The following is a 25,601-nucleotide window of genomic DNA, read 5'->3' on the forward strand; positions in this document are numbered from 1 at the left end:
AGAATTTCAATAAAACATCTTTAAAAAACAAGGTTGACAGTCGAATCAAATATCCTAATGCAAAGGCCAGTTGTTCCCTACATCGCTTCTAGTATTGTCATTTAGTATAATGTTTGCATAATGGCAATTAGTGATCATTAAAGGTTTTAAACTTATGAAGGGACTCACAGCCATATTATAATGATATAACTTTTTTTATGATTTAAATAATGGGGCTGGGGATGTGGCTCAGTGATAGAGCACTTGCCTAGCATGTGAGGCACTGTGTTCAATTCTCAGCACCACATAAAAATGAATAAATACAGGTATTATGTCCCTTAACTACCAAAAAATTTAAAAAATCCATTTTAAAAAATGGATTTAAATGACTTCTTAATCATTCATAGTAATGTGAAGACCATGACTATTCCAAATTTATTTTCCTTACATTAAGTATGCTTAGTAAAACTGATTCACATTTAAATGTTCTGTGTAATGTTTTATACAAATTTAAGAAGTAAATTTATGTTATTATAATTATGAAGATTTACATAGAATCCCCCAAAAGCTAAGTAATTTTTTCATTTTTATAATTAATAAACTTGGAAACTCCCAATTCCAGAGACAATCATTCATATGTGCTCATATCGAATATCTCTGCATTCATTTCCACTACTCTGGGTATGCTCTGCCTTTGGATACAGAATTATAGTCTTTTATAAAGATGACAGGTTTCATTAGTGTCATACATGTACTCCCAATGAAATGTTTACTTCCTTATTCATCTCGGAAAATCTCAAGTATAATCTGAGACTTGTAAGATGATATACCTATACCAGTTCCTCTCATTCTAAAGATTCTCCACATTGCCCTCAAATTATTTACAAGCAAAAGAACGAATTAGATCACACTCATTTTCTTCAGAACTAGGGCAGCAAACCCTTCATACTGTGTGTCAGATGAAGACTATGTTATCTATGTTTACAGGCACATTTCCTATTACTCCTCTACATGAAGGGTGTATTCCAGATAGAACAAAGTTGTCACTAGATTTTATCATATTCTTTCACATATATTTGCCTCTGTACATGCCATTCCTTTTTTTCCACATTGCCCTTCTACCTCATAGCCACCATGTGAATTAATTATTTAAAATAGGCTTAAATGTCTCCTTCTTTTTGCAGACTTTAACTCTCCCTAAGCATATCCCCATTGTTATTCCACTGTGGTGCCTCCCATCACAGTGATGATTATTATAATGTACTATGACATTCTGGCTTCACATTTGTCCTTCTGTAGCTTCTTGAGGCTACAAGTTTTGTTTAATTGATTTTTATGTTTGTAGCTTCTCTGTGGTTGGAAGTAGTATGTGTTCAAGTGATTATAGAATAATTAAGAGAGGCAATATTTTATATATATATATATATATATATATATATAAACACATACTACTTACACTTATATTTGGTGCAGGTCACACAAATTTGCTTGAAAAAAGGAGGGCTCTGTGTTAAATAATTTTATTAAAAATAAGTATGACTGACCATAGGAACTATTAATGAAATAATGTTTAAAAGCTATTATAGATTTTTTAATTATCTAAAAATGTAGATAGTTAGCATAAGAAAGTGATTAGGGATTAACAGTCCAGAGATTTTTTTTTAGTGGTTCTCAGAATCACTAAAGAAGTCATGTCAATGTAAGCCCTGAGCTATGTGTAAATAAAACCAAGAACAGGGGCAATTACTTTGTTCTATAATAATTCAACACAGGCTGCATTTGTTCAAATTGAATATATCAAACTCTTATCCTGTTTAAGGCAGTTAGCTTCACAGGATTAGATCTATTCTGTTATCACACAAGGCTAAGCAGGCACAGTTAGAGCGAGTGGTGAATGAGTACTAGGAATCTATTGCTATTCCTAGAAAAACAATTCAACAATTTTTTTCTATTGGTATTGTATTCGTCTCAATATATGTTAAGGGTTGGAAATATGGTGTCCCCACCAAGGTCCTGTTAAGGCAGAAATATTCAGAGGTGAAATGATTAGACTATGAAAACTATAAAATAACAAACTATCCTAGTCTGAATGGAGTGACTGGGTGATGGACTGTAAGCAGGGGTCATGGCTGAATGGCTGGAGGAAGAGGGTCATTGGATTGTGCCCTGGAAGGGTTAGTCTTCTTGCTGCCCCTTCCTCTCCATTCTCCCCAACCCCCAACTTCCTTTCTGCTATAAGGGGAATAGCTTTCCCATGCTGGACACAACCTCCATGATGTACTGACTCATCATGGGCCCAGAGCAAAGGAATCTACCACCTATGGACTGAGACCTCTGAAACAGTGAACCACAAATAAACTTTTTCTTCTCTAAGTTGTTCTGATAGGGTATTTGGTCACAATGACCCAAAAGCTAACTAAAGTAATATATGTATGCATAAAAGATGGTAAATTATGAGCTTCTTGTTGTTTTATGCATATTTAGAAAATTTAAGAACTCTATTAACACAATGTTGATTCTATTTTCATAGTTTTGCTAGCTATTTATTAAAACTATGAGAATCACTTATAATAAATGATGAATTGAAAACACCCAGTAAAATAGATTCACTATTCAATTATGTAAAGAGGTTATAGAAATATGAATGATTCATTACACAGAGAAATAAAAATAGAGACAATTATTAATAATTCATTATGAAGAATCATGCTTCAGACTTCGAACAAAATGAGAATGAAATAACTGCTAGAGAAAAATTTTAGTCAACAATGTAATAACATTCTCACCCACATGGCTAAGAGTAATTCATACAACAAAATTAAAGGAAATGACATTCTACCCAGAGCACTAATTAGGAATAAAGGACTTAATTCTCTTGGCTTTTGGAAGTAGTAGACAGCCCTAAGTAGTCTGTGCTCTCTGGAGCAGCTTTTGGGGAGATCATATCCAAAACTCGGGACAACTCTGCAGGGTCATTCCACTTTTCAGAGCTCCCCTGGAATTGAAATTTTGTGCACTGACTCATTCAAAGTCCAACTCTGTCTGCTTCCTTCCATTCCTGCCCACTGGTGTTGATTATAAGGATATACCTGAATATGAAACTTTTGCATATGAATCTCAGTTTTAGAACCTGTTTCCCAAGGAACCCAAACAATGACACTTGGTATCAATGATCTAAGGAAGCAGGCACCAAGATAAGATTTTAAATCACATGTAACAAGAAACTGACAATAAGGATTCCTTCACTGGGCTGCTTCCAGTGGTACTTGCCTCTACAGGGCCTGAGAATGGGTCTACTCTGGTCCTTACTTCAGAGCCCCTGCTAACCCCATAGCCACCAGAGGCCTCCAGTGTAAGTCGCATTCACCCGAGTGGAGTCTCAGGACATGTTTATCATGTACTACAACACCACAAACATTACTGCTGTTGCTAGAAGCCCCTACAACCAGTGGTACTTGCTCTTATAGGTTCTATGGACACATCTCCCCATCTCCATGCTCCTGATGCCTCTGCTATAGGAGTTCCCATGAAGTGGGTGCCCCAGTTTGCACCACACATGGGACACTAAAGTGCCCCTACTCCTATTGCAGCCGTTAGGCAGAGGCAGGCTCTCTGACCCTGGTAAGCATCCTGACTAAAACCACCAATTACAGCTGAACAAGCTATAGAGAGACTAATACTATGGTGCCTAGTTGGGAATTAAGCCAAAGCTACCCAACAAACTAACACCCTAATAACACATTTTAAAGAGAAAATTTTCTACTGTGAAAATCACCTTATTTAGTTGGTAAGGATAATTGTTTTGGCAGATGGACAAATATCATTGAAATGAAAGAAACAGTATAAAAACATAAATTCATTCACCAAGATCAAGTGGGATTTATCCCAGGAATGCAAGGATGTTTCTATATATATGTCAAGAAACTAAAATATCACACCAACAGAATGAAGGACAAAACTCTCAAGAGATGCAGAAAAAACATTTTATAAAAATTCAAGAATGCTTCATAATGAAATTTTGAACCAATTAGGTATAGAGGAATCTACTTTAACATAATAATGGCTGTATAAAACAAACCACATTCAACATAAAAGCAAACAGGGAAAAGCTGAAAGCATTTTATTTAAGATACAAAACAAGACAAGGATGTTCACTTTTACCATTCTTGTTCAATATACTGTTGAAAGTATTAGAGTAATTAGGCAGGAGACCTAAATAAAAGGCACATGTAAAATGTATACACACACTTGTGTGGGTGCGTGCGTGTGTGTATAGAGAGAGAGCAAAATTACCAGATAAAAAAACCCCCAAACACTAAAATCAGTAGCTTGTCTTTTTACACAACAATAACAAACTTATAGGAAAGGCAGCAGAATACAACAGACACTAGTATAGCAATATGTAAAACAGTGGATGTGTAACCGATGTGATGCTGCAATCTGTATACGGGGTAAAAATGGGAGTTCATAACCCACTTGAATCAAAGTGTGAAATATGATATGTCAAGAACTATGTAATGTTTTGAACAACCAACAATTAAAAAAAAAAACAAACTTGCTGAGACAGAAAAGAGGAGAGCAATGCCATTTACAATAGCCACAAAACAAAATATAAAAAAAATATGAAAAAATTTAATCAAGGAAATGAAAGACTTTTACAACTGAAGTTCCAAAACACTGAAGAAAGAAATTGAAGAAAGCACACAAAAATTGATAGACCTCTTATGGTCGTGGATTGGAAGAATATTAATTAACAATATTAACAAAATGTTCATACTACCCAAAGCAATTTATAAATTCAATGCAATTCCCATCAAAATACCAATGCATTCTTCTCAGAATGAGAAAATATAATCCTGAAATTCACATGGAATACAAATAACCCTGAATAACCATGGTAGTCTTTAGCAAAGGGACAAAGATAGAGGTACAATCCTTGTTCCGAAGACATGCTCCAATGTTACAGTAATAAGACAGCATAGTACTAGCATAAAAACACAAAGATCAGGAACAGGATAGAAATCCCACAATAAATCCACACATCTACAATCAATTGATTCTTAGCAAATGTGTCAAAAACATATGTTGGCAAAAGGAGAGCCTCTTCAACATATAGTGTTGAGAAAATGGTTATCCATATGTAGAAGACTGAAACTTGACCCCTATCACCCTATACAAAAATCACCTGAAAATACTTCAAAGTCTAAATGTAAAACCTGAAACAATAAAACAAATTAACAGTGTTAGAAGAATTATAACAGACAAAAATAAAAAAACACCAGACAGGATGTAGAGAAAAGGAGACATACTTGTACACTGGGGGTGTCAACGTAAATTAGTGGAGTCATTATAAGGGAATAGTGTGAAGCTTCTTCAAAAAGGTAAAAATAGATCTATAATATGATTCAGCTTTCCCATTCCTGGGCAATAAATTCTGTATATCAAAGAGAGAGAGTTGTACTTACATGAACATTGCAGCCTTAATCACAATAGGCAGGCTATGGATTCAATGTAGGTGTCCATGGATGGATGAATAATAGGTAAAGAATATGTAGAGAATACACATAATGAAACGTTATTTAGCATTTTTTTTTAAAGAAGTGCTCTCATTTACAGCAACATGGCTGAAGCAAGAGGACTTGCTTTATTAAGTGATTAACCTAGAGAGACAGGTATTGCATATTCTCTCTCATAGACTAAAGCTAAAAAATTCAATTTGAAGGGAGAATCCTAGCTACTAGAAGTTAGGAAGGGTAGTGGGGAGAGGGGATAGAAAGAGTTTGGGTAATGGATATCAAAATAGATAAGAGGAATAAGTTCTATTGTTCTAAGCATAGTAAGGTGACAAAAGTTCACAATAACTTATATATTTTATGAAGGCACCAAACATAGCAAGGTTCTCATCTCCTATAGCAGGAGGATTTTGACTATTAAATGGAGATAAGTTCCAAAGGTTAAATTTCAACATAAACAGGTCTGCTATATCAAATTTTGGAACATAGGTGGAAAACAAAGACATTGGACCTATGGAATAAAGACATCTGGGTTGATGAGTCTGAATTTCTTAAATCCCCAGATATATTAAAAACTCTATAGAGTCTATAGCAGTGTTCTACTATTCACTGTCAGTGTTTTCCCATTTAAGATGATGGAGAAGTTTCTGTCATCATTAGACAGCATACTCCCTGGTTCCCATGGTCTGCCCTTCCTTTTCTCCTGACTAGTAGATCAAAAGAGTGGAGTTAAGTGACTTGTTAGGGATGTGCTAAAAATGTAAGGGAAAATACCCTAAATTAAGTGCAAGACCTAGTTAACTGAGAAGAATAAGAGCATGCATGAGACTATACTCAAGGTGGGGGTAGATGGTGAGGAGGTGGAGTGTGGAACAGGGGAATGAGGGATTCAGGACAGAATAAAAATTTAGGGACACAGTGATTACATTAGACTCCTTCAACCCTAGAATTGAGCCCCAATTTCTTGCACAGAAATAGATATATATTCTGGAAGTGGGTTCGTGTTTCTTCTCTTGAAGACTAACATTTAAAATGCTAATAGGAACACCATGATGATAGCTGAAATCACAGTGTTGACTTGAAGAAATACTCTTTGAAGAAAAAAATCATACCATGTTTTACTGAAAATTGGGAATATAAATCTCAAGTCAAATTAAATATCTTTTCATTAGATTTATCTAATAAATAAAATTGTGAAAATATTCAATGCGGGCTGGGGATGTGGCTTAAGTGGTAACACGCTCGCCTGGCATGCGTGGGGTGCTGGGTTTGATCCTCAGCACCACATAAAAAATAAAGATGTTGTGTCCACCGAAACCTGAAAAATAAATATTAAAAAAATTCTCTTTCTTTAAAAAAAAATTCAATGCATATGCATTTTGTTCTCCTCAAATGACAAGCACATAATCAATTATCTCCATTCATGGCTCAAAAGAAATAAACTAATAATCTTTGTCCAGATCAGCACAGTGTTCCCTTCAAATAAAAAGCCCTCTGTTTAAAATTGGCATTTAAAGTTTTGATGGTTTGGTATATCCCCCAAAGGTTCATATACTGAAAGATTGGTCCCAGTGTGGTGGTGCAACCTTTAAGAGGTGGGACCCAGTGGAAGGTAGATAGGTCACAGGCCACTGTCCTTAAAAGGGATTAATGCTGGTCTCCTAGAGTAGCTGTTCTGCCCAGAGTAGACTGCTATAAAAATAGTGAGCCTGTCAAGTGGTAGCGCGCTCGCCTGGCATGCATGCGGCCCGGGTTCAATCCTCAGCACCACATACCACGAAGATGTTGTGTCCGCCGACAACTAAAAAATAAATATTAAAAAAAAAATTCTCTCTATTACTCTCTCTCCTCTCTCTCTAAAAAAAAAAAAAAATAGTGAGCCTGGTCCCTCCCCAGTCTCTTTTTGTCTCCTTGTGTAATCTCTGCCACATGTGATGCCATCAGCCAGAAGGCCTTCTCTAGAGGTGAGCAGAGAACTGTCATTTGAACCTTGAAAACTGTGACCTAAATAAACCTCGTTTCTTTATAAAGTACAAAGCTAGACAAAAAACTTCAGGAGTTTTAGAAATTGTTAACAGAAATATGATGTGAATTAAATCACACTGGAAAAAATCAAAACAAAGCTAAATGATTAATGTCGTGCTCATAGTGTGTTATTAATTTGTCAAGTTACTTGGAATAGTATGATACGAAAGAATAAGTTAAAAATTATGATTCTGGTAATCTATCCTTTCAGTGTGAAGTCTTGACATTTTAGGTCGAATAATCCAATGGAAATGTTTATAAGTATTCATAATGTCACTACAGTTCCTGAATGAAGAAATTCTCCTCAGATGATAAATTACTATATTCCCATTAAAGTAATATTCCAATTCATTTTTGAAACACACAGTTAACAAAACAATTATAGTATTTTCTAGAAACCTCAGACATTCCCATAAAGAATGCCTGAAAACAGTACTACAACCCATACTGTTTAAAACTAGAGGTTATGCCAAACTCATATTAATATCTATTCCATAAATACCACACAGTTCCTCTTAGGTCCAATTATATTAGTGGAAGGGAAGAATAATTGTTTAGAATAAAAATATCCTTTAAATATCATTTTTTTCTATTCATTTATAAAAAAGAACACAGAAAACCATATGACTTTACTATGACAAACAAGTGAATGCCAACAACTCTCACTCCTTTTAGCAATTTAAGTGCATTCTGTAGCTCAGAGGTCATCAATTCAAATGTCAGGCATAAGGTGCTAACAAAGAAGGTACAAACAAGATGATCAAATAGTAAAAGCAGGCACTGGGGGTCTTGGGATGGAGAGATGAGGAAGTAGAGGGCTTAAATGAACCAAAAGAGTCCATCCTCGACAAAAGGGGACAGAAGTTAATTGGCTTCGGCCAAATGTTGTTATAGAAATATAATTTAAAAAATGTTTTTTTCAGTTTAAGATGGTCACAATACCTTTAATTATTTGTAAGCAGTGTTCAGGATTGAAACCAGTGCTCCACACATGCTAAGCAACCCTGAAATATAACTTTTTAAATACGAAAATTATATTTTGAAGGTACTAGAATTTTAATCCAAAATATTTTTTAAAACAGTATCAGAAAAAAAAATCATGTCTCAGGACTGATGTTGGGCTATAAGTACTGGTTTGAAACTTTTGACAGAGATTATGGCTATAGTTGCATACTCTCTGTACATGAGAGCTAACCCTATATTTCTCTGTTATCAAATAATTCTGACAAATGATACTCTTTACAGATGCACTCATTTAATAAGATTATGAGGAGCCTATTTGAATAAGTCCTCATTCACAAGTTACTATGCTTAGGAAGAAGTCTAAATTTCTAGCAAACATTTTAAAATTTAATTCCTGAAGTTCTTAATCTTCTACCTAGACTTTTCCTCTTTATTTCCCCAGAAACATACCTCTAACAAGACAGACAGGCTCAGACACTATGCCCTGTAGGCATTAGTTCTTTCTTCTTCTTCTTCTTTTTTTTTTTTTGAGAAAAGGAAAAAGATGGTTGTTTACTGCTTTGTGATTCTGGCCCAGCCGCAGGAACAGGGGGCTTTCACAGAGGTGATACAGAGAAAATGAGATTAGGGAGGAGAGACAGAAGAAAGGGAGGAGAAAGTCATGGAGAAGAAGTTTGGGAAAAAGACAAAAATGTGTAAGTTTCAAAGCAACAAGGGATATAGTCAAAGCATCAAGTGAATCCCTGTTACATCAAGACCTCTGCTTTGCAGTCCCATTGAACTGCTTCCTCTCCCTGGACACACACAGGAACATGTGCATGCCCCCTGCCACACCAGATCTGCCTGTTCTCTGCCGGATCCCTCATCCATGGCTGTCCTAGTCAAAGCTCCCTCTTCTCAGCTCAATCCCGGCCTCACCCTGTATGCTAAAGCAGGGAGGCAGATATAATCTATGGAGTGCTCAAACCACCATTCCACCAGCTTCTTCATGTCTTATAAGCATTAGTTCATTTCCTGCTCACAGTGACCTTATAAAGTAGGCCTGTTGTTAGCTCCATTTCCCAGATGGGGAAAGGGAGGCTTGGAGTGTGAATTAGCTTTCCTGTGTTCACCCAGCTGCCACAAACCCCTCTTCCCCACTGCATGAGTTATTTCAAGAATAAAAACTGTTCATGCTGAGTAAACAATAAACATATTCCCATCCTATCTTCCCTCATTAGTTAAATCATGACCAGAAGTACTTTTATTTCTAAAAAATGTTATTTGTTACTTTTAGATATACCTGATAGCACAGTATATTTGACATATTTATATAAACATGGATTAAAGCTCTCCAGATCCATCCATTTACTGGAAAATGTCATAAAGTCATTATTTTTGATGACTGAGTAATACTCCACATTTTCATAATATATTCATCTGATGAAGGGCATCTTGGTTGGCTGCATATCTTGTCTATTGTAAATTTAGGTGCTATAAACATTGATGTGGCTGTGTCATTATAGTATGCAGATTTTAACTTCTTTGAGTATATAGCCAAGAGTGGTAAAACTAGGTCAAATGATGGTTCCATTCCTAGTTTTTTGAGGAATCTCTGAACTGCTTTACAGTGTGGTTGCATCAATTTGCAGGTTCACCATCAATGTATGAGTGTACCCTTTTCCCCACATTCTCATCAGCATTTATTGTTACTTGTATTCTTGATTGTTGCCATTCTGACTAGAGTGTGATAAAATTTCAATGTAGTTTAATTTGCATTTCTTTAATTCCTTTAGATGATGAACATTTTCATATATTTGTTGACCATTCCTATTTCTTCTTCTTTGAAGTTCCTGTTCAGTTCCATTGCCCATTTAGTAATTGGATTATTTGTTATTGTTATATTTTTTTGGTGTTAAGTTTTTTGAGTTCTTTATATATCCTGGAGATAAATGCACTAACCTAAGGTGCAGGTGGCAAAACATTTTTTCCCATTCTGTAGGCTCTCATCATGCTCTTGATTGTTGGCATTCCTGTGAAGATGATTTTAGTTTTATACCATCCCATTTATTGATTCTTGATTTTACCTCTTGTGCTTTAGGAGTCGTGTTGAGGAATTTGGTTTCTAAATTGACATAAAGGAGTGTGGGGACTATACTCCTAGTTGCAGGGTTTCTGGTCTAATGCCTAGGTCTTTGATCCACTTTGAGTTTTGTGCAGGGTGAGAGACAGGCATTCAGTTTCATTCTGCTACCTACTGATTTCCAGTTTTCCCAGAACCACTTGTTGAAGAGACTAACTTTTCTCCATATATGTTTATGGTGCCTTTGTCTAGTATTGGAAAGCTGTATTTATATGGGTTTGTCTCTGTCTTCTATTCTGTTCCGTTGGTCTTCATGTCAGTTTTGGTGCCAATAATATGCTATTTTTATTACTATTGCTCTTAAGATTTATTAATGTGATTCCTCCTACTTCGTTTTTCTCAATAAGGATTGCTTTGGTTATTCTGGGCTTCTTATTCTTCTAAATGAATTTTAGGACTGTTTTTCTATTTCTATGAAGAACATCATTGGAATTTTAAAAAGAATTACATTAAATCTGTAGAGTGCTCTTGGGAATATGTCCATTTTGATGGTATTAATTCTGCCTATTAAAGAACCCAAGAGATCTTTCCATCTTCTAAGGTCTTTTTCAATCTCTTTCTTTAGTGTTCTGTAGTTTTCACCTCTTTTGTTAGATTGATTTTCAAGGGTTTTTTTTTTTTTTTTTTTAAGGCTACTGTGAATGGGATAGTTTTCCTAATTTCTCTTTCAGCTGATTTATCATTGGTGTATAGGGATGCAATTGATTTATGGATATTAGTTTTATACCCTGCTACTTTGCTCAATTTCTTTATGAGTCCTAGAAGTTTTCTGGTGGAATTTTTGGGTCTTCTAAATATAGAATGATGTGGTCCGCAAATAGAGACATTTTGAGCTCTTCCCCCTCCCCTATTTGTATCCCTTTAATTTCTTTATTTTGCCTAATTGTTCTGGCTAGAGTTTCAAGGACTATGTTGAATAGAAGTGATGAAACAGTACATCCCTGTCCTGTTCCAGTTTTTAAAGAGAATGTAAATGGGCCTAAACTCTTCAATTAAGACTCAGACTAGCAGACTGGATTAAAAAAAAAAAGCCAACAATATGCTATTGCTAGGAGACTCACTTTATAGGCAAAGACATGCATAGATTGAAGGTGAAAGGATGGGAAGAAACATATCACACACGTGGATCTCATAAACAAGCAGGGGTTTCTATCCTCATATCAGATAAAGTGGACTTTACTCCAAAGATAATCAGAAGAGAAAAAGAAGGACAGTTTGTACTGCTTAAGGGAATTATACAACAACAAAAAATCACAATCATAAATATTTATGCCCCAAACAGTGGAGCATATACATACATCAATTTCAACCCTTCTTAATTTCAAGAATCAAATAGACCACAACACAATAAGCTTTGACATACTTCTCTCATCACTGATAGATCTTTGAAACAAAAACAAGACAAAGAAGCTATAGAATTAAAAAAATATAATCAATAATTTAGACTTAACAGACATATGTAGAATATTTTATCCATCAATGACTGAATACACTATCTTTTCAGCAGCACACAGATCATTTTTCTAAACTAGACCATATCATAAGCACAAAATAACTCATAGCAAATACAAAATTATAGAGATAGTACCTTGCATCTATCAGATTATAATGGAATGAAATAATAAATTGACAATGAAATAAAATATAGAAGCTACTCTAACTATGAAGACTAAATAATACACTATTGAATGATAAAAAGAGTAGCAGAAGCATCAGGGATAAAATAAAAAAATAACTAGAGGTAAATAAGAATAGTGACACAACATATCAAAACTTCTGGAACACTATGAAAGTAGTTCTAAGAGGAAGGTTCATTGATGTGAGCTCATTCATGAAAAGAATAGAGAGTCACCAAAAAAATAACCTAACATTACATTACATCTCAAAGTATTAGAAAAAGAGCAAATCAATACCCAAAATAGTAAAAGAGAGGAATTAACTGAAATCAGCAAAAATCAATGAAACTGAAATAAAAAATAAAAAATTAACAAAATGAAAAGTTAATAAGTTAACAAAATTAACAAGCTAACCAAGAGGGAAAACTTAAATTATTAAAGTTTGTGATGAAAAAGGAAATATCAACAAAGACACTACTGAAATACAGAGGATAATCAGAATCTATTTTGAAAATTTAGACTCCAATAAAACGAAAAATCATGAGGTCACTGACCAATTCCTACAGACATATTATCTACCCAGATTGAATCAGAAAGTCATAGAAAATTTATACTGATCATTTTTAGGCAATGAAATTGAGGATGCTATCCAAAGCCTACCAACAAGAATGGGATACTAATTAGAATAAGTTATATTCCCTGTATGTAAAATATTCATAATACATGCTACTGTCATGTATATCTAAAAAGAACAACAACAAAAGAAACAAATAGAATAAAACAAAAGAATAAAAAGGATTGACAAGTTAAAAAAAAAAGCCTATGAAGAAATAAAAGACTAGGACCAGATGGATTCTCAGTAAGTTCTACCAGACCATCAAAGAACTAACATCAATTCTCCTCAAAGTATTCCACAAAATAGAAAAGGAGGGAACACTTCCAAATTCATTCTATGAAGGTAGTATCACTCTAATGCCAAAACCAGACAAAGTCCTATGGAAGAAAGAAAACTTCAGATCAATATGCATTCTGAACATAGATGCAAACGTTTTAAATAAAATACTGGCAAATTGCACTAAAAAACCCATAAAAGATAGTGTACCTTAATCAGTAGGGTTCATCCTAGGGATGCAAGGTTGGTTCAACATATGGAAATGAACATATGTAATTCATCACATCAATAGACATAAAGACAAGAATTGCATGATTATCTCAATAGATGCAGAAAAGCAGTTGACGAAATATAGCATCCACTGATGTTCAAAACTCTAGACAAAGTAGGAATAGTAGAAACATACCTCCACACTGTAAAAGCTATATATTTTAAACCCAGGGCCAACATCATTCTAAATGGAGAAAAACTGAAAGCATTCCTTCTAAAAACTGGAATAAAACAGAAGTACTTTTATTTTAGGGGGTGGGGAAAAGTTGGATTCATTTATTTCAGATTGTATATGAACATGAAAATCTTAGCTAAAACAATAAACTCCAAGTAGCATGTAGTTGGAAGCAAATAATGATAGAACCTATTAACTGCTCTGAAATAGAATGTCTAAGTAGATTATAATATTGATGAGGGTTATTAACAACAGTAACAATTAAAAAGTATACAAGTATAAATCCTAATTAATACATTTTTATTGTAGGGGATTTATTCTTCATAATTTGTACATTGAACTGTTAAGAGAAACATAATCAAGGAAATTATGGTAAGTTAAAGATATTCAAATACTTGGCACTATTTTGAATTCAATTGTTATCTGTATATCTTAACTGATGTTACATATTTTCTCTACTGGATTTTATACATTCAATTTTCTTTTTTACATTTTTTGTTTTAATTAGTTATACATGACAGTAGAATGCATTTATGCACTTTGATATGTCATACGTAGACGGGATATAATTTCATTTTTCTGATTGTATGTGTTGCATAATCATATTGGTCATGTAGACACATATACACATACAGTAATAATATCTGTTTCATTCTAGAATGTTTCCTATCCCCACATTCCATCCCCTCCCCTCCTGTCACTTGCCTCTACCTAATCTAAGGTAACACTACTCTTCCCTAGTTCCCCCCTGCCTTATTGCGAATTAGCATCTGAATATTACAGAAAAACATTCGGCCTTTGGTTTTGTGGGATTGGCTTTTTTCACTTAGCATGATATTCTCCAACTCCAACCATTTACTGGCAAATTCCATAATTTATAAAGTCGAGTAATATATATACCACATTTTTTTTATCCGTTCATGTATTGAGTGACACCTAGTTTGGTTCCATAGTCTAATTATGGTGAATTGAACTACTATAAACACCGAAGTGGCTGCATCATTATAGTATGCTGATTTTAAGTCCTTTGGGTATAAACCAAGGAGTGGGATAGCTGGGTTAAATGGTGGTTTCATCTCCAGTTTTTTGAGACATCTCCATACTGCTTTCCATAGTAGTTGCACCAATTTGCAGCCCCTCTGGCAATGTAAAAGTGTACCTTTTCCCCCAACATGCTCGCCAACATTTATTGTTGCCTGTATTCTTTTTTTTTTTTAATTGGTTGGCCTGTATTCTTGATGATTACCATTCTGACAGGAAATGAAATCTTAGTTTTAATCTGCACTGCTCTAATTGCTAGAGATGTTGAATACTTTTTCATATATTTTTTAATCAATTGTATTTCTTCTTCTGTAAAATGTCTTTTCAGTTCCTTAGCCAATTTATTGTTTTTTGGGTAAGATAAGATTAATGCTTTATCAAAGGTACATGTGGTAAAGATTTTCTCCCAATATGTAGGCTTTTTCCTCACATTATTGTTTACTTCACCGAGAAGAAGCTTTTAAATTTGAATCCATCCCATTTACTGATTCTTGATTTTACTACTTGCGCTTCAGAAGTCTTGTTAAGGAAGTCAAATAGTAGGCCGACTTGAAGATTTGGGTCTATTCTATTAAGCCCAGAGTCTCTGTTCTAGAGCCTAAGTCTTTGTTGTACTTTGAGTTGTACTTTGAGTTGACTTTTGGGCAGGGTGAGAGATAGAGGCTTAATTTCATTTTGCTGCATATGGATTGCCAGTTTTCCCAGCACCATTTGTTGAATAGGCTATCTTTTCTCCAGTGAATATTTTTGGTACCCTTTACTAGTATGAGATAACTGTATTTATGTGGGTTTGTCTCTGTGTCCTCTATTCTGCACCATTGGTCTACAAGTTTATTTTGGTGCCAATACCATACCAGTTTTGTTACTATAGCTCTGTAGTATAGTTTAAGGTCTGGTATTGTGATGCCATCTGCTTCACTTTTCTTGCTAGAAGGATTGCTTTAGCTATTCTGGGTCTCTTATTTTTCCAAGTAAATTTCATGATTGTTTTTCTATTTCTATGAAGAATATCATTGAGATTTTAATAGGAATTGCATTAACTCTGTTCAATGCTTTTGGTAGTATGGCCATTTAAAAAATATTTTAGTAGTTGTTGATCAATATTTGTTTATATGCAGTGCTAAGGATAGAATCCAGTGCCTCACACATGCCAGGCAAGTGTTCTACCACTGAGCCACAACCCAAGCCCAGTAGTATGGTCATTTTGACAATATTAAGTTTGCCTATCCAGGAGCATGGGAGATCTTTCCATCTTCTGAGATTTTCTTTAATTTATTTCTTTAGTGTTCTGTAGTTTTCATTGTAGAGGTCTCTCTCCTCTTTTGTTAGATTGATTCCCAGGTATTTTCTTCTTCTTCTCTCTCTCTCTCTCTCTTTTGAGGCTATTGTGAATGGAGTAGTTTTCCCAACTTCTCTTTCAGTGGACTGATTGCTAAAGTATAGGAATGTGTTTGATTTATGGGTATAGATTTTATATCCTGCTACTTTGCTGAATTCATTTATTAGTTCTAGAAGTTTTTTGGTGGATTTTTTTTTGGATAATCTAGATATAGAATCATGTCATCCACAAATAGTGATAGTTTGAATTCTTCTTTACCTATTTGTATCCCTTTAATTTCTTTATTCTGTCTAATTGCTCTGGCTAGATGATGTTGAACAGAAGTGGTGAAAGAGGACATCCTTGTCTTATTCCAGTTTCTAACAGGAACGCTTTCAATTTTTCTCTATTTAGAATAATGATGGCCTTGGGTTTAGCATTATATAGCTTTTACAATGTTGAGGTATGTTCCTTCCTAGTTTTTCTAGTGTTCTGAACATGAAGGTGTGCTGCATTCTGTAAAATGTTTTTATTTTTGCATCTACTGAGATGATCATATGATTCTTGTTTTTATGTCTATTAATATGATGAATTATGCTTATTGATTTCCATATGGTGAACCACCCTGCATCCTTGGGATGAATCCCACTTGATCATGGTGCACTATCTTTTTAATGTTTTTTTGTATTCAATTTATCAGAATTTTATTGAGAATTTTTGCATCTATGTTCATCAGGGATATTGGTCTAAAGTTTTCTTTCCTTAATGGGTCTTTGTCTGATTTTGGTATCAGGGTGATATTAACCTCATAGAATGAGTTTGAAAGGGTTCCTTCCTTTTCTATTTCATGGAATACTTTGAGGAATATTGATATTAATTCTTCTTTGAATGTCTTGTAGAACTCGGCTGAGAATCCATCTAGTCCTGGGCTTTTCTTGGATGGTAGGCTTTTGATGGTGTTTTCTATTTCATTACTTGAAATTGATCTGTTTAAATCATGTATGACCTCTTCATTCATTTCGGGTAGGTCATTTCTCTCTAGAAATTTGTCGATCTCTTCATTATTTTTCTATTTTACTGGAGCATAAATTTTCAAAATAGTTTCTCATTATCTTCTGCATTTCAGATGTGTGTACTGTGATAGTTCCTTCTTCAACTTATATTTTAGTAATTTGAGTTTTCTTTTTTCTTTGTTAGCATGGCCAGGGTTTATCTATTTACTTTATTTTTTTTCAAAGAACCAATTTTTTGTTTTGTTAATATTTTCAAGTGTTTGTTTTGATTTCATTAATTTTAGGTCTGATTTTAATTATTTCCTATTTTCTACTGCTTTTGGTGTGGATTTGTTCTTCTTTTTCTAGGGCTTTAAGATGTAGTGTTAGATCATTTACTTTTTGACTTTTTATTCTTTTAATGAAAGCACTCAATGCAATACACTTTCCTCTTACTACTGCCTTCATAGAGTTCCAGAGATTTTGATACGTTGTATCAGGTCTCTCTTTTACCTCCAAGATTTCTTTTTCTTTTTTATAATGGTCTCAGTTTTTTTATACCTTTATTTTATTTATTTATTTCATGTGGTACTGAGGATCGAATGCAGGGCCTTGCAGGTGCTAGGTTAGCTTTCTAGTGTTGAGCCACAACTCTACCCCCACCCCAGTTTCCTTATACTGTCCATTCATTACTCAATTGTGTATTATTAAGTCTCCATTTGTTAAAATAGCTTCTAATTTTTTTAATCACTGATTTCTAATTTTATTCCATAATGTTCTGATAGAATGCAGGGTATTATCTCTGTTTTTTTGTATTTACTAAGAGTTGCTTTGTGGCATAAGATATGGTCTATTTTAGAGAAGGAGCCATGTGCTGATGAGAAAAAAGTATATTTGTTCATTGATGAATGAAATATTCTATATATGTCTGGTAAGTCTAAATTATTGATTGTATTATTTAATTCTATAGTCCCTTATTTAGTTTTTGTTTGAAAGACCTGTCTAGTAGTGAGTGAGAGGTATTAAAGTCACCAAGTATTATTGTATCGTGGTCTATTTGACTTTTGATATTGAGAAGAGTTTGTTTGATATACATAGATGCTCCATGGTTTGGGCATAAATATTTATGACTCTTTTTATTTTATTTATTTACTTTATTTTTTATTAGTTGTATTTATAATTCTTATGTCCAGCTTATATATACTTCCCTTAAGAAGTATGAAATGTCCTTTTTTGTCTCTTCTGATTAACTTTAGTTTGAAGTCTACTTTATCTTAAATGAGAATGGAAACCCCTGCTTGTTTATGCAATCCATACGAGTGATAAGTTTTTTCCCATTCTTTCACTTTCAGATTATAGATCTCTTTGCCCATGAGGTGAATCTCTTTAAGACAGCATATTATTGGATGTTGTTTTTCAATCCAATCTGCCAGTCTATGTCTTTTGATTGATAACACAGGCTGTTAACATTCAAGATTATTACTGAGATATGACTTGTATTCCCTATCATTTTGATTTACTTCTGGTGTTAGATTTGTTTTAGTTTGTCTTTTGGTTGAATATCCCTTTAGTGTAGATCCTCCCTTTGCTGATTTGCACTTTTTTTTTTTTCACTTTATCTTCAAGGAATATTTTGTTGAGAATGCTCTGTAGTGTAGAATTTCTATATTTTTTTTTATCATGGAATGTTTTAATTTCATCTTCAAACCTCAAACTTAATTTTGCTAGATATAAAATTCTTGGTTGGCATCCATTTTCTTTCTGAGCCTGAAATATATTATTCCAGGACCTCCTAGCTTTAAGGGTCTGGGATGAAAAATCAGTTGAGATCTGAATTGGTTTCCCCCTATTCATAATTTGATTTTTTCTCTCTCATAGCCTTTAAGATTTTATCTTTATTCTCTGTGTTAGTTATTCTCTTCATAATGTGTCTTGGTGTGGGACTGCTATAATTTTGTACATTTGGGGTCCTGTAAGTCTCTTGTAATTTGACTTTCCATTCCATTCTTTCGATTTGGGAAATTTTCTATTATATCACTAAAAAGATTATATATTCCTTTGGTTTGTATCTCTGCTCCTTTATCTATTTTGATAACTCTTAAATTTGGTCTTTTCATATTATCCCATAATTCTTGGATGTTCTGTTGATGTTCAACTCCACTTTCAAGATTATATATTTTGTCTTCATTTTCTGAGGTTCTGTCTTCCAAATGGTCTAGTCTGTTGGTGATGCTTTCTATTGAATTTATAATTTGGTTTACTGATTTCTTCGTTTTGAGGATTTCTGCTTCCTTTTTTTTTTTTTTCACAATCTCTAATTATTGAAGTGGTCTTTCACTTCCTGTATTTTTTCTTTGATTTTACCCCTTATACTATCCTTACTTCACATATCAGTTTAACTATGATTAACTAGATGCTCCATGGTTTGGGCATAAATATTTATAATTCTTATGTCCAGCTTATTCCTTCTTGGACATTTCTTTTACAGTATTATCAGTGCCTTCTGTTGTTGAAGCATCTTCGTTTGTTTGGGGCACTTCATTCCCTCTTTTTTTTTTTTTTCATGTTGTTAGGGTGTTTTCCCATCTAAAATTATAGCTCTAAGGCAGGATAAGTTCTACCCTGTACATCTATAGTGTCTCTGAAGTTTTCCAGCACTATGCCTTTACTGGTGAGACCAGTATCAACAGCAGTACCCAGTGTACACAATATATAGCCTTAAACCTAACTTAGTGGGTGCTCACTAAGTTATCTATTACTTTCTTGAATTAAACCAAAATGATGAGTTCAATAACTATCTACAGTACAAACAGAATATTTGTTAAAACTATTTACAATTTCAAATGGTGAATGAGAGAACAGAGGTAGTGAAGTATGTAATAACTGCGAGGGAGGAAGAGAGAACTAGAAGTAGAAATTCACAGGAAGAATGGAAGAGGAGCTGACAGAGATTGGCTATTGGTTGGAGAAAAGTTGGAAAGAAAATCTGAGAAAATAGACAGGAGAGAGGAAGCATACAAACAAAGAGAAAAAATTAAGGATTTAAGACTATAACAAAAATGCAAAACATCATTCATATATCATTGTCCTCCACTTACTGATGCAAAAAACAAAATCCTATTCTAAATATGGTAGAGAGGTTAGTGAACCAAAAAATAAAATAAAATAAAATAAATCTTGCTGGAAAGTCGAACCCTCTATGTCAGTGTTCAACAGTTTTTCAGCCCTGTTTCTGATATCTCTCAGCAATCACTAAACCCAAATCAACCCTCAGAAACCCAGTCTCTGTCACACTGATCTGGGCTTCAGATACTTCAGGCTTGGCCATGCTGTAGTCCCAAGATCTCAATGCTGCTCCTATTGCAGAAAGACTACCAGGGATACACTGATGCAAAGGAGCAACCCTGAGATGCAGCAGTAAAACAAGGGCCACCAACACAGCAGGAAGACCCTAAGCTCCTCCAAATCCACAGGCACCACCACACTGGACCTGCAGGTCCCAGCTGGAGTACCCAGAGGCTCTTATGGTGGTAAACCTGTTGGCACCCAGGCTCCAGGCCCTGGCTTGTGTCTGAAAATGGGTGTAGCCATGTGCAACCAAACCTGGAGTCTCCCCCAAAGCAGTCTTCTGGGCCCCAGGTAGCAGCGATAGTGGTGCTGGTGGTTGGCAGCATTAATGGCTGCAATGGCAGCTGCAACTACTCCAGGGGTCAGGAGCAGTGTCAGCTTCAGTTGCATACTGGTTTGTTCTGTGGCAGCACCACCCAGAAAGAAGACCTCCAAGCAATCTCAGGCTTGCAGTAGCAGAGTCAGGGGCCACACCAATGGCGGTAGCAATGCGGGCTGTGGTAGACTGACAGGAGACTTCTGGTTCAGCAGCAGTGACCACGGAGGTACCTTGGAATTCATGCTTGAGGTATCAGAGAGAAGAGACCTCTGGTCATGGCAGCAGCTTGTGCAGGACCCCAGAAAGAAAACCTCCAGCTGACCTCTGGTTGGCAGCAGTGGAATCAGAGGCAGCAGCAATGGCAGTCCTGGGTTATTTTTAAATGGGGGAGCAGGCCAGGCACTGCCCACTTACACCAGGCAAAGGCTATGGTCCCTGCGGGGCTTCTTCACTGGGTGGTCTCAGATCCTGAGGGTCCAAGGATCTGGCATGAGGGCACCTCTGACTCAGAATTAAATCCAGTCCCTTGTGAAAAGAAAGCACACACCATGTGTATTCAGTCTTGCTCTTGAAATCACCACATATATAAATGAAAACTACACCATCGCTCCCTGGGGGTGACAGCATCAGAGGGGCAGGAAGGGGGCGGTGTTGCCACAAAGGGACAATGCAGCCATCTTGGGATGACAGAGCTGATCTGCAGCCTGGTTGTAGTGGCAGACAAACCACCTTCCATATGTCAGATTCAATAATTTCAATTGTGGAACATTTCTATGTGTTAACAGATGTTAATTCAAAATTCCAATATGAAAACCTTCCACCTTCTAGAAAGGTCCTTTATGTTCCAGATGATGAAAAACTCTCAAGGATGGAAAGAAAGAACTAGAGAATAGAATCTTGACATTATTACAAAGATTGTCTCACCTTCTATCAATTCTCAACTATGTATTTATTTACTTGAATAAAGGAATTTTTAAATGCAAATTTTAGAATTATATATGGTTGATGTTTTTTTCCCTAGGGCAATTTAGTCAGCCTGCACACATTTGGTTTATGCAGTAAAGATATCTACTTTCATTAGTACTGTTCATACTAAAATCCTGATCCTTTCTTATCATGTCCACCTGTTCCCCATTTAGAAATAAATGAGACTTTATACTTGCTAATCATTCTATAGCTACATATGCAAGCACTACTATTTGAAAATGTTTTGTTTTGACAGCTGAAACATGGGTTGTTGGATTTCTTAGTACTTATTTCCTCTGAATGAAAAGACTGTATTAGGCTCCTGTTGATAAGCACAATCAAAAAATGCTTATTGGAATGTACTTTAATTTTCTGATTTCATTTTTAACAGAAATTTAAATTCTCACTATATTGTGGGTTCTTACATCTGGGATTTAGTTAGAAAACAAAACAACCAAACCTTAATGTTGCTTACAAAACAGTGGTCAGATATTTTTTATATGTATATTTTTAGTTGTAGTTGGATAGAAACCCTTTATTTTTATTTATTTATTTTTATAGGGTTCTGAGGATGGAACCCAGTGCCTTGCATGTGCTAATTGAGTGCTCTACCACTGAGCCACAACCCCAGCCACCAGTGGCCAGATATTTAAAATCAAATTCAACCTGAAAAATAATTTATTTCTGACGTGGCCTAATTTAATCAAGGTGATGAATGCTGTAAAACTATGGGTAGAAATTTGGTCATGGATAGAAACTGTTGATTTCTCTAATAACTGCTTTATCAGACAATTACAAAACACAGTACAGACGTTCAGCTGAGGTGTAGCAGTTTATTCGTCTAGAAAATCCAAGGACAGGATAGTTAGCAATACAAAATGAGTTATTTAAAATGATTTAAATTTCATCACTAAAAATCAAAACCTTAGTTGTGCCCCATCCAGTCCAGAACTCTTTATTTGTTTACTATCTTCCCAACTGTTCTTGGTTCCCCTTTATATATAACAGAGAGGAACTTAACTGCACAACCAAGATAATAGTGGACTTACTGAGTAATGTTTATAGCAGCTCCATTCACAATAGCTAAACTATGGAACCCACTTAGATGCCCTTCAACAAATGAACAGAAAAAGAAAATGTGGTACATATACACAAAGGAATATTACTTAGCCTCAAAGAAGAATAAAATTAGGGTACTTGCAGGTAAATGGATAGAATCAAACCCAATAAACCAAAGGCTGAATGTTTTCTCTCATAATTGGATGCTAATCCACAATGATGGGGGGGGTGGTGGGTAGGGAAGAATGAAGGATCTTTGGATTATACATAGATAATGAGGGGAAATGAGGGGATGGACAGGATGGTAGAATGAGATGGATAGTATAAGCCTACATACACATATGATTACATTACCGGTGTGACTCTGCACCATGTTTAGCAAGAGGAAAGAGAAGTTGTGCTCCATTTGTGCACAATGTGTCAAAATGCATTCTGCTGTCTTGTATAACTAATTAGAACAAATTAAAAAATAAAATAAAAAACATAGTAGTTGACTTATTGAGATATCTATATGGTTTCTGAGGTAGGATAGAAGAAATAAGAAATAGTAGGAAATATAAAGGAAGGATAAAGGAAAAAGATTTTAATTCATAAGTTTTGCATACTTTTCAAGTCTGTCCTTTTCTAAGCCAATCTCTCTTTTAGGCCTGTTAGGCTCACAAATTCTTAAGAAATCTATAAATCTACTTTAGCATTGTTAGTTACATAGCCCTCCCCAAAAAAGATAAAGCAAAGAGAGAAATGATGTCTTGAGGAACGTATTACTTAGGGGACTTTCTGGCACTATCTATTGTCAAATAACTGAGACCACATCAGCCTGAGGAGCCTGAGAATTACTAGTACATCAGAAACCATCTTGAGATAATGAGACTGATATTATTCTTACCTACCTTGTGATACCCACCCCTCACCAAGTTTCCATTAAAAGAAGAGTCAGGAACCCCCAAAAGGTATCCCTCACTGTCAAGAAGGCTCTTATTCTACCTTGAATGTATATTTCTTGTTTTATTCCCAATGGTGTCTCTTTCTTGAGATTGCCCCATTCTTCCCTGATTATGAATCTGCTTTTCTAAATAAACCTCGGTCTGGTTCGTTGACTAGCATGTGCTGAAATTCTTTTCCATTACATATGCCAAGAATGAGGCTGGTCCTAAACTGAGTTCTCCTTTCTCTCTGGGAACTCCTTGGATCCTTCTTTGGAAATACCTCTTCTCCATAAATTTCCACATATAATTTCTGGAAAATACTAGCAGGGAATATTTTTGCTAAATCTAGAGCAGTGTGATAAAATTTTTGAAGTATAATAAATTCGAATCACTATGGAAAAGTAAAATAATGTATTAATCTCTCTAGATTGTCCATTTCCTTCCCTATAAAGTGATGTGGTTAGATTAAATGGTCTAAGATTTTTTTTTATATCACATCCATCCACTCATTCAACATCTTTTAAGTATCTCCATACACTTGACACTCAAATAGACATCAGAGAGAGAAATAAAATGAAGTGTGCTTTTGACAAACTTTTTGTCCCTAGAAGAGACAGATGTAACGGAAACAGACAAATATCATGTGGTAATGGTTCCATTAGAATTATGAACATGTACAATGGAAACAGAGCTGGCAGAAGTACTCATTGCACAGATGAGTTGTGGGGAGCATTACTGAAGAGGTGATATGTACACTAGTCAGAAACTTAATAGATCTACAGCAGATCTACAGATCTGCTGCATATTTATTATACTCATACCAGTGAAATACTGAGAGCACTAAAATATAACATTTTTTCATCCATAGGGCTTTTAATATACAGAACAAGTTAAGATCAGATCATTATGTCCTTGCAAGTAGCTACAAGAAATAATTTATGAAACAATGTTAACTCTAACAGTATATCTTTAATGATATGGAAAGTAGATAGTTGCAATGCAAACAGTAAACCTTACAGTGACTAATAAACTTCCAATTAACTTTTTTCTCAGCCTTCTCTGCCTGTTAGATTATAATGGAATACTATTTATAATAGAGTACTATTTATAATACTAGGTTAAGAGACCTAATCTCTTCAACAAGAAGAGATTTAACTTTTTTTTTTTTAATTTTTAAGTATCAAAAGGCCGTATAGGAGAACTGGAATTTTTCCCATTTACAACTGACAACTTAATTAAAATGCTGCACCAAAAATAAGGAATGGCTTGTTAAGAAAGAAAAACTCTAATGCTGTTTTATAAAATTGTCATGGTAAATTTACACAGTAATCTGTAATATGGCAGAATAATATCACTCAGCACCTGTTACATATCCTAAAAAAGTTGCCTCATAAAAAGTGAACAACAATTTTCCTAATGTTATATGACATTATATTGACCAATTTTAGGTAAGTGAATGCCTATCATATGCAAAGGTTCTGGAATCACACCATACAGAGCTCTACAGATCTGCTGGAGCACGTCTTTCCTGGGGAGGCAAGTCAAGATCAGAAGCTACCACCCCAATTGAGCACTCAGCTCCTAAAATAAGGTTAGCACTCAGAAGGAATCATCAATGTCTCTATTCTCTGCTCTGGGGACATGGCTCAAGAACTTTTCCCCAAGAAGAGAGATAGGCTATAATACAGCTACAAAGCTCTCCTCTAAGGAACTGACTTTATTTGGAATGGCAAATGGGCAAGTTAAAACTTAAGGGCATGTTCAAAACCAATGTAGATTTCGTGGAAAGAAATTAAGAGGAGGCTGTCAGCTTCATGAAAGATACAACTCAAACCACAGACTTGCTAGTAAACCAAAGAGAATCAGGGAAAGAACTAGCAAGAGTCTTTTTAAGGTCTGAACAAATCTACTACAATAACCTAAAAAAGTAGACCCACAAAGGGATCTGAACTCAATTATTAAGACTATGGAACACTTTATGTCCCCAAAACATTGTGAATAACAATAGAATAATCAGCTGGCAACTAGTGGAGCCTAACAGCTCAGTGTGATCAAAGAAAGAGAGCCCTGATAAAAA

General features: G+C 35.0%; 1 protein-coding gene across 3 annotated transcripts in view; it reads right to left on the reverse strand.

Moving 5' to 3' along the window:
* The window catches only part of Itfg1 (integrin alpha FG-GAP repeat containing 1), a 260,497-nt gene that overhangs the window by 170,972 nt on the left and 63,924 nt on the right, over positions 1-25,601 (reverse strand). The window lies entirely within an intron of this gene.

This window comes from Ictidomys tridecemlineatus, chromosome 15 (assembly GCF_052094955.1).
Source record: "Ictidomys tridecemlineatus isolate mIctTri1 chromosome 15, mIctTri1.hap1, whole genome shotgun sequence".
In the NCBI taxonomy this organism is placed as follows: Eukaryota; Metazoa; Chordata; class Mammalia; order Rodentia; family Sciuridae; genus Ictidomys; species Ictidomys tridecemlineatus.